The sequence below is a fragment of the Leopardus geoffroyi genome, chromosome A1, assembly GCF_018350155.1.
Source record: "Leopardus geoffroyi isolate Oge1 chromosome A1, O.geoffroyi_Oge1_pat1.0, whole genome shotgun sequence".
NCBI lineage: Eukaryota > Metazoa > Chordata > Mammalia > Carnivora > Felidae > Leopardus > Leopardus geoffroyi.
The window spans coordinates 85,110,501-85,123,717 of NC_059326.1; positions in this window are offsets into that span (position 1 = coordinate 85,110,501).

Here is a 13,217-nt window from a genome sequence, read left to right on the forward strand (position 1 = left end):
CATGTTTTGTGTAATTACCATTATTCATGGAAAGAAAAAAATTGGAAATGATATGAGCATTCATACACACACATTCATATATTCTACATTATTTATTTGATTTATTTGCTTTTTGTTTTAACTTTGTAGTGTTTTATTTAAATTTAAGGTAGTTTAACATTTATAATTTAGTGATTCATCACTTACATATAATACCTAGTGCTTATCACAAGAAGTGACATCCTTAATATCCATCACCCACTTAGCCCAACTTCCCCACACTCCAGCAGCCTGCAGTTTCTTCATTGCAGTTAAGAGTCTCTTACAGTTTGCCTTCTTCTCTGTTTTTATCTTATTTTAATTTTACTACTATTCCCTGATATTCTTTTTTTCTTTTTTTTTGCCAAATTCCACATATGAGTAAAGTCATACGGTATTTGTCTTTCTCTGACTTATTTCACTTAGCATAATATATTCTGGTTCCATCCATGTTGTCACAAAAGGCAAGATTTCATTCTTCTGGATGGCTGAGTAATATTTCATTATATATCAATACCACATGTTCTTCATGAATTTATCAGTCAATGGGCATTTGGGCTCATTGTATAATTTCACTAGTGTTGATAGTGAAGCTATAAACATCGGGGTGCATGTGCCTCTTTGAATAATTTTTTTATCCCTTGACTAAATGCCTACTAGTGCAATTGCTAGGTAATTGGTAGTTTATTTATAACTTTTTGAGGAAACTTCATAGTGTTCAGAATGGCTGCACCAGTTTGCATTCTCACCAACAGTGTAAGAAAGTTCCCTTTCTCCACATCATCACCAAAATCTGTTGTTTCATGAGTTGTCAATTTTAGCCAGTTTTAGAGGTGTAAGTTGTATCTCATTGTGATTTTGATTTGTATTTCCATGATGATGAGTGATGTTTAGTATTTTTTTCATGTTTCTGTTAGCCATTTGTATGTCCTCTTTGGAGAAATGTCTGTTAATATCTTAATCCCCTTACTTAACTGGATTATTTACTTTTGGGTGTTGAGTTTGATATGTTGTTTATAATTTTGGATACTAGTCCTTTAACTGACATTGTCATTTGCAAATATCTGCTCGCATTCTGTAGGTTGTCTTTTAATTTTGTTGATTGTTTCCTTCACTTTGTAGAATCTTTTTAACTTGCTAAAGTCCCAATAGTTAATTTTTGCTTTTGTTTCCCTTGGCTTTGGAGACATGTCTAGTAAGAAGTTGTTGCAGCTGAAATCAAAGAGGCAGCTGCCTGTGTTCTCCTCAAGGATTTTGATAGTTGCTTGCTCACATTTAGGTCATTTGTCCATTTTGAATTCATTTTTGTAAATGGTGTAAGCAAGTGGCCCAGTTTCATTCTTCTGCATGTTTCAGTCCATTTTCTGCAACACTGTTGAATAGACTGTATTTTTTCCCATTGAGTATTCTTTCCTTCTTTGTTGAAGATTAGTTGACCACATAGTTGTGAGTCCACTTCTGAGTTTTCTATTTTGTTCTCCTGATTTACGTGTCTGTTTTTGTGCTAGTAAAATACTGTTGATAATTATAGCTTTGTAATACACACTGGAGTCAGGAACTATGATGCCTCCTGCATTGATTTTATTTTTATTTTATTTTATTTTTTTAATGTTTATTTTTGAGAGAAAGGGAGATACAGAGCGTGAGCGGGGGAGGAGCAGAGAAAGAAGGAGACACAGAATCCGAAGTAGGCTCCAGGTTCTGAGCTGTCAGCACAGAGCCTGACATGGGACTTGAAATCACGGACTGTGAGATCATGACCTGACCTGAAGTCAGACTTAACCAACTGAGCCACTCAGGTGCCCCATTGCTCATCTTTTTAAATATTAGTTTTTCAGGATCTTTTCTGGTTCCTTACAAATTTTAGGATGGCTTGCTATACTTCTGCAGAAAATGTTGATGTCATTCTGGTAGGAATTGCTTTGGCTAATTGAGATATTTTAACAATATTTGCTCTTCTAATTTGGTTAGGTTTAGTCCAAATGATCTTATGGTTTCTGGTGCAATTGTAAATGGAAATGATTCCTTGATTTCTCTTTCTTTTTCTTCATTATATGTGTATAGAAATGCAATTGTTTTCTGTACGTTGATTTTATATACTGTCGCTTTACTGCATTCATGTATCAATTCTAGCAATATTTTGTGGAGTCTTTTGGTTTTCTACATGGAGTATCATGTCATCTACAAATAACGGAAGTTTGAGTTCCTTGTTTATCTGGATGCCTTTTATTTCTTTTTGTTGTCTGATTGTTGAGGCTAAGTCTTTCAGAACTATTGTAAGTAGTAATGGTGAGCATGGGCCTTCTTGTCTTGGTCCTGACCATAGGGGAAAGGCTCAGTTTTCCCCCATTGAAGATGCTATTACATGTGGGTCTTTCATATATGGACTTTATGATGGAGGCATGTTCCCTTTATCCCTGCTTTGTTGCGAGTTTGTATCAAGACTGGATGCTGTATTTTGTCAAATGCTTTTTCTGCATCTATTGACAGGATCACATGGTACTTATCCTTTTTTTAAATAAATGTGGTGTATCACATTGATTGTTGGCAGGTACTGAACCACCCCAACCCAGGAGTAAATACCACTTGATTGTGAATGAATAATAATTTTAGTGTACTGTTGAATTCGGTTTGCGAATCCTATTGAGAATTTTTGCATCCAGGTTCATAATTGCTATTGGTTTATAATTCTCCTTTTTAGTGGGGTCTGCGTCACAGTTTTGATTCAAGGAAAGTCTGGCCTCATAGAAGAGTTTGGAAGTTTTCCATCCATGTCTATTTTTTGTAACAGTTTGGAAATAGGCATTAGCTCTTCTTTAAATGTCTGGTAGAAATTTGTCCATTTCTTCCAGATTGTCCAGTTTGTTGGCATATAATTGTTCATAGTAGTCTCTTATAATTGTTCATATTTCTGTGGTGTTCATTGTGATCTCTCTTCTTTTATTCATTAGTTTATCTATTTGGGTCTTATTTATTTATTATTTATTTATTTATGAAGTCTGGCTAGGGGTTTATCAATATTGTCTATTGTTTCAAGCAAAAAGCTCTTAGTTTCATTGATCTGTTTTTTTTTATTCTATATTGTTTATTTTTGCTCAAGTCTTTATCATTTCCCTTCTTATGCTGGATTTGGGCTTTATTTGCTGCACCTTTTCTGGCTCCTTTAGGAGTATGGTTAGGCTGTGTATTTGGGAACTTTCTTACCTCTTGAGATAGGCCTGAATTAAAATGCATTTTCTTTTTATGACTCCCTTTGCTGCATCCCAATGAAATTGGACTGCAACATTTTTATTTTCATTTGTTTCAATTTATTTATTTATTTTTAAATTTCTTCTTTAATTTCCTGGTTAGCCTAGCCTATGGATTTTCTTTATCTTCAATGTATTTGAGGACTTTCCAATTTTTTCTTGTGACTCATTTCAAATTTCATAGCATTGCGATCTGAAAATATGCATGATATGATTTCAATCAGCACTTATTAAGTGCTAATTTATGAACCAATATGTGATGTATTCTGGAGAACATTTTATGTGCACTTGAGAAGATGTGTCTTCTACTTTAGGATGATATGTTCTGAATGTATCTGCTAAGTCCATCTGGTCCAGTGTGACATTTAGAGCCCTTGTTTCCTTGTTGATTATCTGCTTAGATGATCTGTCCATTGCTATACATGGAGAATTAAAGTCTTCTACAATATTATTATCAATTAGTTTGTTCATATTTGTGATTAATTGATTTATATATTTGGGTGGTCTCACATTGAGGTCATAAATATTTACAATTGTTAGCCCTTTTTGATTGATAGACCCCTTATATTATGATATAATTTCATTCAGAGATGTTTCAATGTTCATGAGCTGCATTAATTTCTGCCAGTCTTAGGAAATCTTTATCACTCCTTCTGTTCTGAATGACAGCCTTTCTGGATAAAGTATTCTTTGCTGCATATTTGTCTCATTTAGCATGTTGAATATATGATGCCACTCCCTTCTGCCCTGACACATGTCTGTAGACAAGTCTGCTGCCAAACTTAAACATCTGTCCTTGAAGGTTAAGGACATTTTGTCCCTAGCTGTTTTCAGAATTCTCTCTCTCTCTCTCTCTCTCTCTCTCTTTCTTTCTTACAAGTTTCACTATGATATGTCTTTGTGTTGACCTGTTTCTGTGAGTATCCTGTTTCAGGGAGTTCTCTGTCCTAGTGGACTTGAAAACCTCCTTTTCCCCATGATTAGGGAGGTTTTCAGCTATAATTTGTTCAGGTAAACATTCCTATCCTTTTTCCTGTTCTTCTATTTCTGGTACTCATGAAATGGACATTATTGGGCTTTATGGAATTACTGAGTTCCCTAAATTTATATTAGTGAATTAATAGTCTTCTTTTCTTTTCTTACAACTTCTTTGTTCTCCATAATTTTATCTTCTATATCACTTATTCATTTCTGTACTTTTTCCATCCTCATTGTGAATACATTCAATTAGTTTTGCATCTCAGTTATAGTAATTTTTATTTTGGCCTGACTAGTATTTCAGCCTTTCATGTTTGCAGCAAGGGTTTCTCTGTTGTCTTCTATGGTTCTTTCAATCCCAGCTAGTATTCTTAGGACTCTTGTCCTAAATTATTTTTCATATATATTGGTGATATATATTTGAATAATTCATTGGCTGTGATCTTTTTCTTGATCTTTATTTTGGGGGGAAATTCCTCTGTCTTGTCATTTTTTCTAGGTTTTGTCTTTTGCATGTTATGAAAGTTTATGTTTCCTGATTGTAAGTGTAATGCCATATTGATAAGGGGTCATAAACTATCAAGGGCCTGACACTTATGGAAGTGTTTATGGTGTATGCTGTGAGAACTCTGCTGTTGTGTTTTGGCTGCTCTTCCCAGAGGTCATGCATTTATGGAGTTAATCCTTGCTTGAAGTCTGGAGTGGCAGGACCTTTAACAAGGTGTGCTTTGATTTTTTTTTTTTTTTACTTAATAAGCCTAATTAAGTAAAAACTAAAACTTTTATCAAAAAGAAAGAAGAAAAAGAAAGAAAGAAAAAGAAAGAAAGAAAGAAAGAAAGGAAGAAAGAAAGAAAAGTAAAGGAACAGGAGCAAAAAAACAAAAAACAAACAAACAAATAAAAAAAAATCCTCAACCAACCAAATAAAAAAACTATATATAAGTCTCATTACAAAGATAAAAAGGAAAAAAAAAAAGGAATTTGTAAAAAAGAAGGTTGAGGTCAGATTACTTGGAACATCCCAGAAATAATCTGCGGAGTGGCAGAAGACTCTCCACAGTTGGAGGAAGACAGCTTGACAAGTGCAAGGTGCATGGGTGTAAATTGGGAAGAGAAAAACAGTGGCACGAGGGAAGGGAGGAACACTTTCCATGGAGAGAAAAAAGGGAGAGAAACAGAAAGGTGTTGAGATAAGGCAGCACTAAATTAGCACAAGAAGAAAGCCTATCTGGACCACGGACTGGGGAGCAAGCCTTACTGAGTATCTCAGTTATTTTTTTTTCAAACAGCTTTTGGAAATCAAACTCTGAGGTCTTGTCAGCATACGACTTTCTCTAGAGTTGAGCTGTTGTGCGTGCTCTTGGGGAGGAAGGTCCTGTCCTTGGCATGCATAACATGGTGTAGAGATCTCTGAGAATAGTACTCCCTTCTTGGAGTACTTTTGCAGGAGACTATATTGTCTCGCTAAAGACAAAAAAAAATCTGCAGTTGCCACCAAAAGTCCTTTCATCAACTGGGGAGATGCTTTACTCTGGACAAAGGGAGTGAGTGTACACTGTGGTGAGTCTTTTAAGACTTTGGATTCTAAGGGTTGTCTGTGTGGCTCAGTCAGTTAAGCATCTGACTTTGGTTCATGTCATGATCTCTCAATTTGTGAGTTCAAGCCCCGCGTTGGGCTGTGTGCTGACAGCTCAGAATCTGGAGCCTACTTCGCATTCTGTGTCTCCCTCTCTCTCTACCCCTCTCCTTCTCATATTCTGTCTCTTCCTGTCTCTCAAAAATTAAAAGTTAAAAAAGAATAAGACTTTGTATTTCGAATCCCAGCCATGCACCAAAGAATAAATGCAGGAGAATTTTGGTGCAGAGTGAGCTGACTGCCCTTGCTATTCTGAGGGCTGCCTGGACAGCAGGAGTTAAGCTTCCCAATTTGGGGATGAGAGATTGGGTTTGTGCCATTTTGCCTTCAACACTAAAAGGGTAGGATTTCAGAGAGCCGCACAGCGGCCCCCAGTGGAGGCAAGACCTCCTTACACCAAACCCTGCTTGACAACTGCTTAATACTGGGGAGTTAGATAGAATGGGGTGATGAGGCTTCTTACCCTCCAAACCAACACAACAACCATCCCCCAGACACCAACAGAGATTTTTTTTTCTTTTTTCCTACTCCTTTTATTTTTTTGGAATTAGGCTCATGGTTTCTTATCTGTTTTTGTTTGTTTGTTTTTCCTTTCTCCCTCTGCCTCTTTTGGAATCAGGATTTTTTATTTCTTTCTTTTTCCTTCTTTTCTATTTTCTCCTACTTTCTTCCCTATTTCTTCCTTTATTTTTCTTTGGAGGAGTTTTTTGATTCTCAGTTCTTTGTTTATTTTTTTCCCTTTCCTTTTCAATTATTTTAGGATCAGAGTCCCCTTCCTTTTTTTCTGAAGGGTTACTTCAACAAACAAATCAAAGCACACATATTTAAAGATCCAAACACCCACTACTGCAAGCAAAGAGAAGCTCTGCAGAGGTATGACCACTGGAAAACAGCAGCCAAACACACAGCAGTGTGCACACAACAACACCAGAAGCACTTCCTAAAGTGGTAGACATTGGGTAATGTATGACCCATTTTTAATACTGTATTACACTCAGGTGCAGGACACATAATACACCTTTAAAACATGCAAAATAGAAAAAAAATAGCCAAATGACAAGATGAAGGATTTCTCCCCAAAAATTTCAAGAAGAAATCACAGCCAGGACTTGCTCAAAGCAGATATAAGCAGTATATCTGAACAATAAATTAGAACAACTATCATAATTCTAATAGCTGGGCCTGACACCAGCTGAAAGGACACCAGAAACCCTTGCTGTAGAATCAGAGACCTAAAATTTAGTCATGATTAATTTAAAAATGCTATAGCTGAGATGCAAAGTAAACTAGATAGTGACAGTGAAGACCGTAGAAGCAGAGGACAGAATAGGTTATATAGAAGATAAAATTATAAAAAATAATGAAGCTGAACAAAAAAGAGGGAAAGGAAATTACTAGGTCATAAGGGTACAATTAGACAGCTAAGTGATTCCATGAAACAAAACAATATCCATATAATCAGAGTTTTGGAAGAAGAAGAGTGGGGGAAAAAAAGCAGAAGGTTTATTTGAACATATAGCTGAGAACTTCCCTAATCTGAGGAAGGAAAACAGGCATCCAAGTGCAAAAAACACAAAGAACTCCCCTCACAATTAGCAGAAACATGTCAGCAACATGGTATATCATAGTGAAACTTACAAATTACAAAGAAAAAGAGAGTACTGTCACAGCTAGGGACATAAGGTCCTTAACATATAAGGGTAGACACATAAGTTTAGCAGCAGACCTTTCCACTGAAACTTGACAGGCCAAAAGGGAGTGGCAGGAATTATTCAATATGTTGAAGAGAAATATGAAGCCAAGAATCCTTTAATCAGTAAGTCTGTCGTTTAAAATAAGAGAGATAAAGACTTTCCCAGAAAACAAAAACTAAAGGAGTTTGTGGTCACTAAACCAGCCCTGCAAGAAAATTGAAGAGGTATGTTCTGAGAAAAATGAAAGAAAGAAAGAAAAGAAAAGAAAAGAAAAGAAAAGAAAAGAAAAGAAAAGAAAAAAAGAAAGACTGAAGCAACAAATACTACAAATGACAAGAGAACATCACCAGAATCACCAACTCTATAGGTAACATAATGATACTAAACTTGTATCTTTCATTCTTTTGTTCTTCCTTTCTTTCATTTTTATCAAAGGCTTTTATTTATTTTTGAGACAGAGAGAGATAGAACATGAGTGGGGGAGGGACACAGAGAGAGGGGAGACATAGAATCTGAAGAAGGCTCCAAGCTCTGAGCTGTCAGCACAGAGCCCGATGTGGGGCTTGAACCCATGAACTGTGAGATCATGATCTGAGCTAAAGTCAGACATTTAACCAACTGAGCCACCCAGGTGCTCCTAAACTCATATCTTTCAATAATCACTTTAAATATAAAGGGAATAGATGTCCCAATAAAAAGACATAGAATATCAGAATGGATAAAAAATCCAAGATCTATCTATATTCCACTTATAAGAGACTAATTTTAGACCTAAAGACACCTTCAGTTTGAAAGTGAGGAGATGAAGAACCATCTGTCATGATAATTGAGGTCAAAAGAAAGCCAGAGTTGTTTTAGTTCTACCAGAAAAATATTTATTTTATTTATTTTATTTTATTTTATTTTATTTTATTTTATTCATTTATTTAAAAAATAATGTTTATTACTGAGAGAGAGAGGAAGAGAGAGAGAGAGAGAAAGTACATGAGCAGGGGAGGGGCAGAGAGAGAGGGAGACAGAATCCCAAGCAGACTCCATACTATCAGCATGGAACCTGATGCAGGCTCGAACTCACAAACCATGATATCATGACCTGAGCTGAAACCAGGAATCAGAAGCTTAACCGACTGAGCCACCCAGGCACCCCAAACTAGATTTTAAAACAAAGATTGTAACAAGAGCTAAAGAAGGCATTATATTAAAATTAAGGGTGTTGGGGCACCTGGGTGGCTTAGTGGGTTAAAGGATCAACTTACACTCTGTCTCCCTATCTCTCAAATATAAATAAGTATTTTTTAAAGTGTTAAAATAATTAAGGGGTCTGTAGATCAAGAATATCTAACAATCGTAAATATTTATTTTTCTAACTAGAAAGAACCCAAATTCATCATAAACATAAACAAACTCATTGAACATATCATTACTGTAGGATACTTTCTTTAAATTTTTTTTATGTTTATTTATTTTTGAGACAGAGCATGAACGGGGGAGGGTCAGAGAGAGAGGGAGACACCGAATCTGAAGCAGGCTTCAGGCTCTGAGCTGTCAGCACAGAGCCCGACGCAGGGCTTGAACCCACGGACCTGGAGATCATGACCTGAGCAGAAGTCAGATGCTCAACAGACTAAGCCACCCAGGCGCCCCAACTGTAGGATACTTTAATATTGCACTTACAATGGACAGAACACCTCAGCATAAAATCAACAAGGAATCAATGGTTTTAAATGACACACTGGACCAGATGGATTTAACAGATATTTTCATAACATTTCAGCTTAAAGCAGCATAATATACATTCGTTTTAAAAGCACATAGACCATTCTCCAGAATAGATCACATGCTTTACATAAATAGTCATCAACAGGTACCAAAATATCAAGAACATACCATGCATATTTTCAAATCACAATTCTATGAAACCTGAAATCAACCACAAGAAAAAAAAATTTGAATGCCTTCAAATAAATGGAGGTAAGGAGCATTCTACTGAAGGATAAATAGGTTAACCAGGAAATTTAAAAAGAAATATAAAAATACATGTAAACTATAGAAAATTTATAAAATAAATCGAAGACTACAGAAAAAAATGTAAAAAACATTCCATGCTCATGAACTGGAACAGGAACTGGAATAACAGATGTTGCTAAAATGTCAATACTACCCAAAGCAATCTATACATTCAATGCAATCCATATCAAAATAGCAGCAACATTCTTCAAAGAGCTGGGACACAAAATTCTAAAATTTGTATGAAACCACAAAACACTCGAATAGCTAATGTTGAAAAACAAAGCCAAAGTTTGAGGCATCACAATTCTGGCTTCAAGTTATAGCATAAAGTTGTAATTATCAAGACAGTATGATACTGGCACAGAAACATAATTCAATGGAGCTGAATAGAGAACCCACAAATGGACTCACAAATGTATGGCCAAATAATATTTGACAATGCAGGAAAGAATATCAAATGGAAAAAAAGTATCTTTAGCAAATGCTGCTGGGATAACTGGACAGGGACATGCAGATGAATGAAGTTGGACCACTTTCCTACACCGTAGAAAAAAATAAAAATGGAAGAAAAACCTTAATGTAAAGCATGAGACCTTTAATCCTAGAGGAAAAAATAGGCAACAACCTCTCTGACTTCAGCCACAAGACCTTACTAGACATGTCTCGGGAGGCTAGGGAAACAAAAGAAAACATTAAAAATTAGGACCCCATCAATAATAAAAAAAAAAAAAAAAAAAAAAAAAAAACCTTCTACATGGTAAAGGAAACAATCAACAAAAACAAAAGGCAAATGACAGAATGGGAGAAGATATTTGCAAATGGCATATCAGATAAAGGGTTAGTATCCAAAATCTATCTGGACCTTATCAAATTCAACACCCAAACAAACAAACTACAAACAAAAATCTAGGGAAGAAATGATCAAAAGACATAAACAGGCACTTTTCCAAAGAAGACATCCAGATGGCTAACAGACACATGAAAAATGCTCATGATCACATATCATCAGAGAAATACAAATCAAAATAACAATAAGATAGCACCTGACACTGGTCAGAGTGCCTAAAATTAATAACTCAAGAATTAGTTTTTAGTGAGGATGCAGAGAAAGGGGAACACTTCTTTCACTGCTGGTGGGAATGCAAGCTAGTACAGTCCTTTTGGAAAATAATATGGAGGTTGCACAAAAAAAATTAAAAAATACCGGGGCGCCTGGGTGGCGCAGTCGGTTAAGCGTCCGACTTCAGCCAGGTCACGATCTCACGGTCCGTGAGTTCGAGCCCCACGTCGGGCTCTGTGCTGACAGCTCAGAGCCTGGAGCCTGTTTCAGATTCTGTGTCTCCCTCTCTCTCTGCCCCTCCCCTGTTCATGCTCTGTCTCTCTCTGTCTCAAAAATAAATAAACGTTAAAAAAAATTAAAAAAAAAAAATTAAAAAATACCCTATGACCAACAATTGCCCTACTAGGTGTTTATCCAAAGGATACAAAAATGCTGATTTGAAACTGTACTTGAATGCTGATATTTATAGAATCACTAGCAACAATAGCCAAATTATTTTATTTTTAAAAATAATTTTTTTAGGGGCGCCTGGGTGGCGCAGTCGGTTAAGCGTCCGACTTCAGCCAGGTCACGATCTCGCGGTCCGTGGGTTCGAGCCCCGCGTCGGGCTCTGGGCTGATGGCTCAGAGCCTGGAGCCTGTTTCCGATTCTGTGTCTCCCTCTCTCTCTGCCCCTCCCCCGTTCATGCTCTGTCTCTCTCTGTCCCAAAAATAAATAAACGTTGAAAAAAAAATTTTTTTTAATGTTGATTTTATTTATTGTTGAGAGAGAAAAGAGAGGGAGAGAGAGAGAGTGAACAAGGAAGGGACGGAATCTGAAGTAGATTCCAGGTTCTGAACTATCAGCATAGTGCCTGATGTGTGTCTCAAAATCATTAATTGTGACATCATGCCCTGAGCTAAAGTCAAACGTTTAACCAATTCCACCACCTGGGTGCCCCAACAATAGCCAAAGTATTCAAAAACCCCAATGTCCATCAACTGATGAATGGATGAGGATGTGGTATCTCCCCCAAACAATACAATGGAATGTTACTTGGTGATAAAATATAATAAAATCTTGTCAGTACAAAAAATGTGGATGGAACTACAGTATATTTTACTAAATGAAGTAAGTCAGTGGGAGGAAGTAACTATCATGTGATTTCAGTCGTATGTGAAATTTAAGAAACAAAACAGATGAAGATAGAGGAAGCGAATTAAAAATAAAAACAGAAGGAGGAAAACAATAAGAAACTCTTCCATATAAAAAAGAAACTGAAGGTTTCTGGAGGGTGTCAGGTGGGGGGAATGGATAAATGGGTGATGGACATTAAAGAAGACACTTATTGGTATGAGTAGTGCATGTTTAATGGGAGTGATAAATCACTAAATTCTACTCTGGAAACCATTGTTACACTATATGTTAACTTACTTGGAATTAAATAAAAGAACTAAAAATACATGGAATCCATGGAAATGAAAACACAACAGTCCAAACCCTTTGGGATGCACCAAAGACAACCCTAAGAGTAAAGTACATTGCAATTCAGGCCTATCTCAAGAAGCGAGAAAGATCCCAAATATGTAATCTAACCTTACACCTAAAGAGGCTAGAAAATGAGCAACAAATAAAGGCCAAAGCCAGCAGAAGAAAGGAAATAAGGAAGATTAGATCAGAAATAAAGGGTGTAGAAACAAAAAATACAGTAGAATAGATCAATGAAATAAAAAAAACTGTTTTTTTAAAGAATAAACAAAATTGATAAAACCCTAGTCAGTTTTATCAGAAAGAAAAGGACCCAAAGAGATAAAATAATGAATAAAAGAGGAGAGATCACAACCAACACCACAGAAATACAATTATAAGCGAATACTATGAAAAATTATATGTCAACAAACAAAACAATATGGAAGAATGCACAATTTCCTAGACACTTAGACACTGAACAGCCAAAGTAACATTGAAAAAGAAAACCAAAGCTGGAGGTATCACAATTCTGGAGTGTAAGCTGTTTCACCAAGGTGTAATCATCAAGACAATATGGTACTGCCATAAAAGCAGACACACAGAACAATGGAACAGAATAGAGAACCCAGAAATGTACCCTCAGATGCATGTCCAACCAATCTTTGACAAAGCAGGAGACAATGGAAAAAACACAGTCTTTTCATCAAATGGTCCTGGGAAAAGTGGACAACAACATGCAGATGAACAGAGCTAGACCACTTTCTTACACCATACACAAAAAAATAAATTAAAAATGGATGAAAGACCTAAACGTGAGACAAGAAACCATTAAAATCCTACAGAAGAAAACAGGTAGCAATCTCTTTGACCTTCGCCACAGGAAATTCTTACTAGACATATCACCAGAGGCAAAGGAAACAAGCAAAAATGAGCTATTGGGACCTCATCAAGATAAAAAGTGTAATCACAGCAAAGAAAATAATCAATAAAACTAAAAGGCAACTGATAGAATAGGAGAAGGTATTTGCAAAAAACAGATTGAATAAGGGGTTAGTATCCAAAATATATAAAGAACTTACCAAACTCAACAGCCAGACAATAAATAATCCAGTGAAGAAATGCAC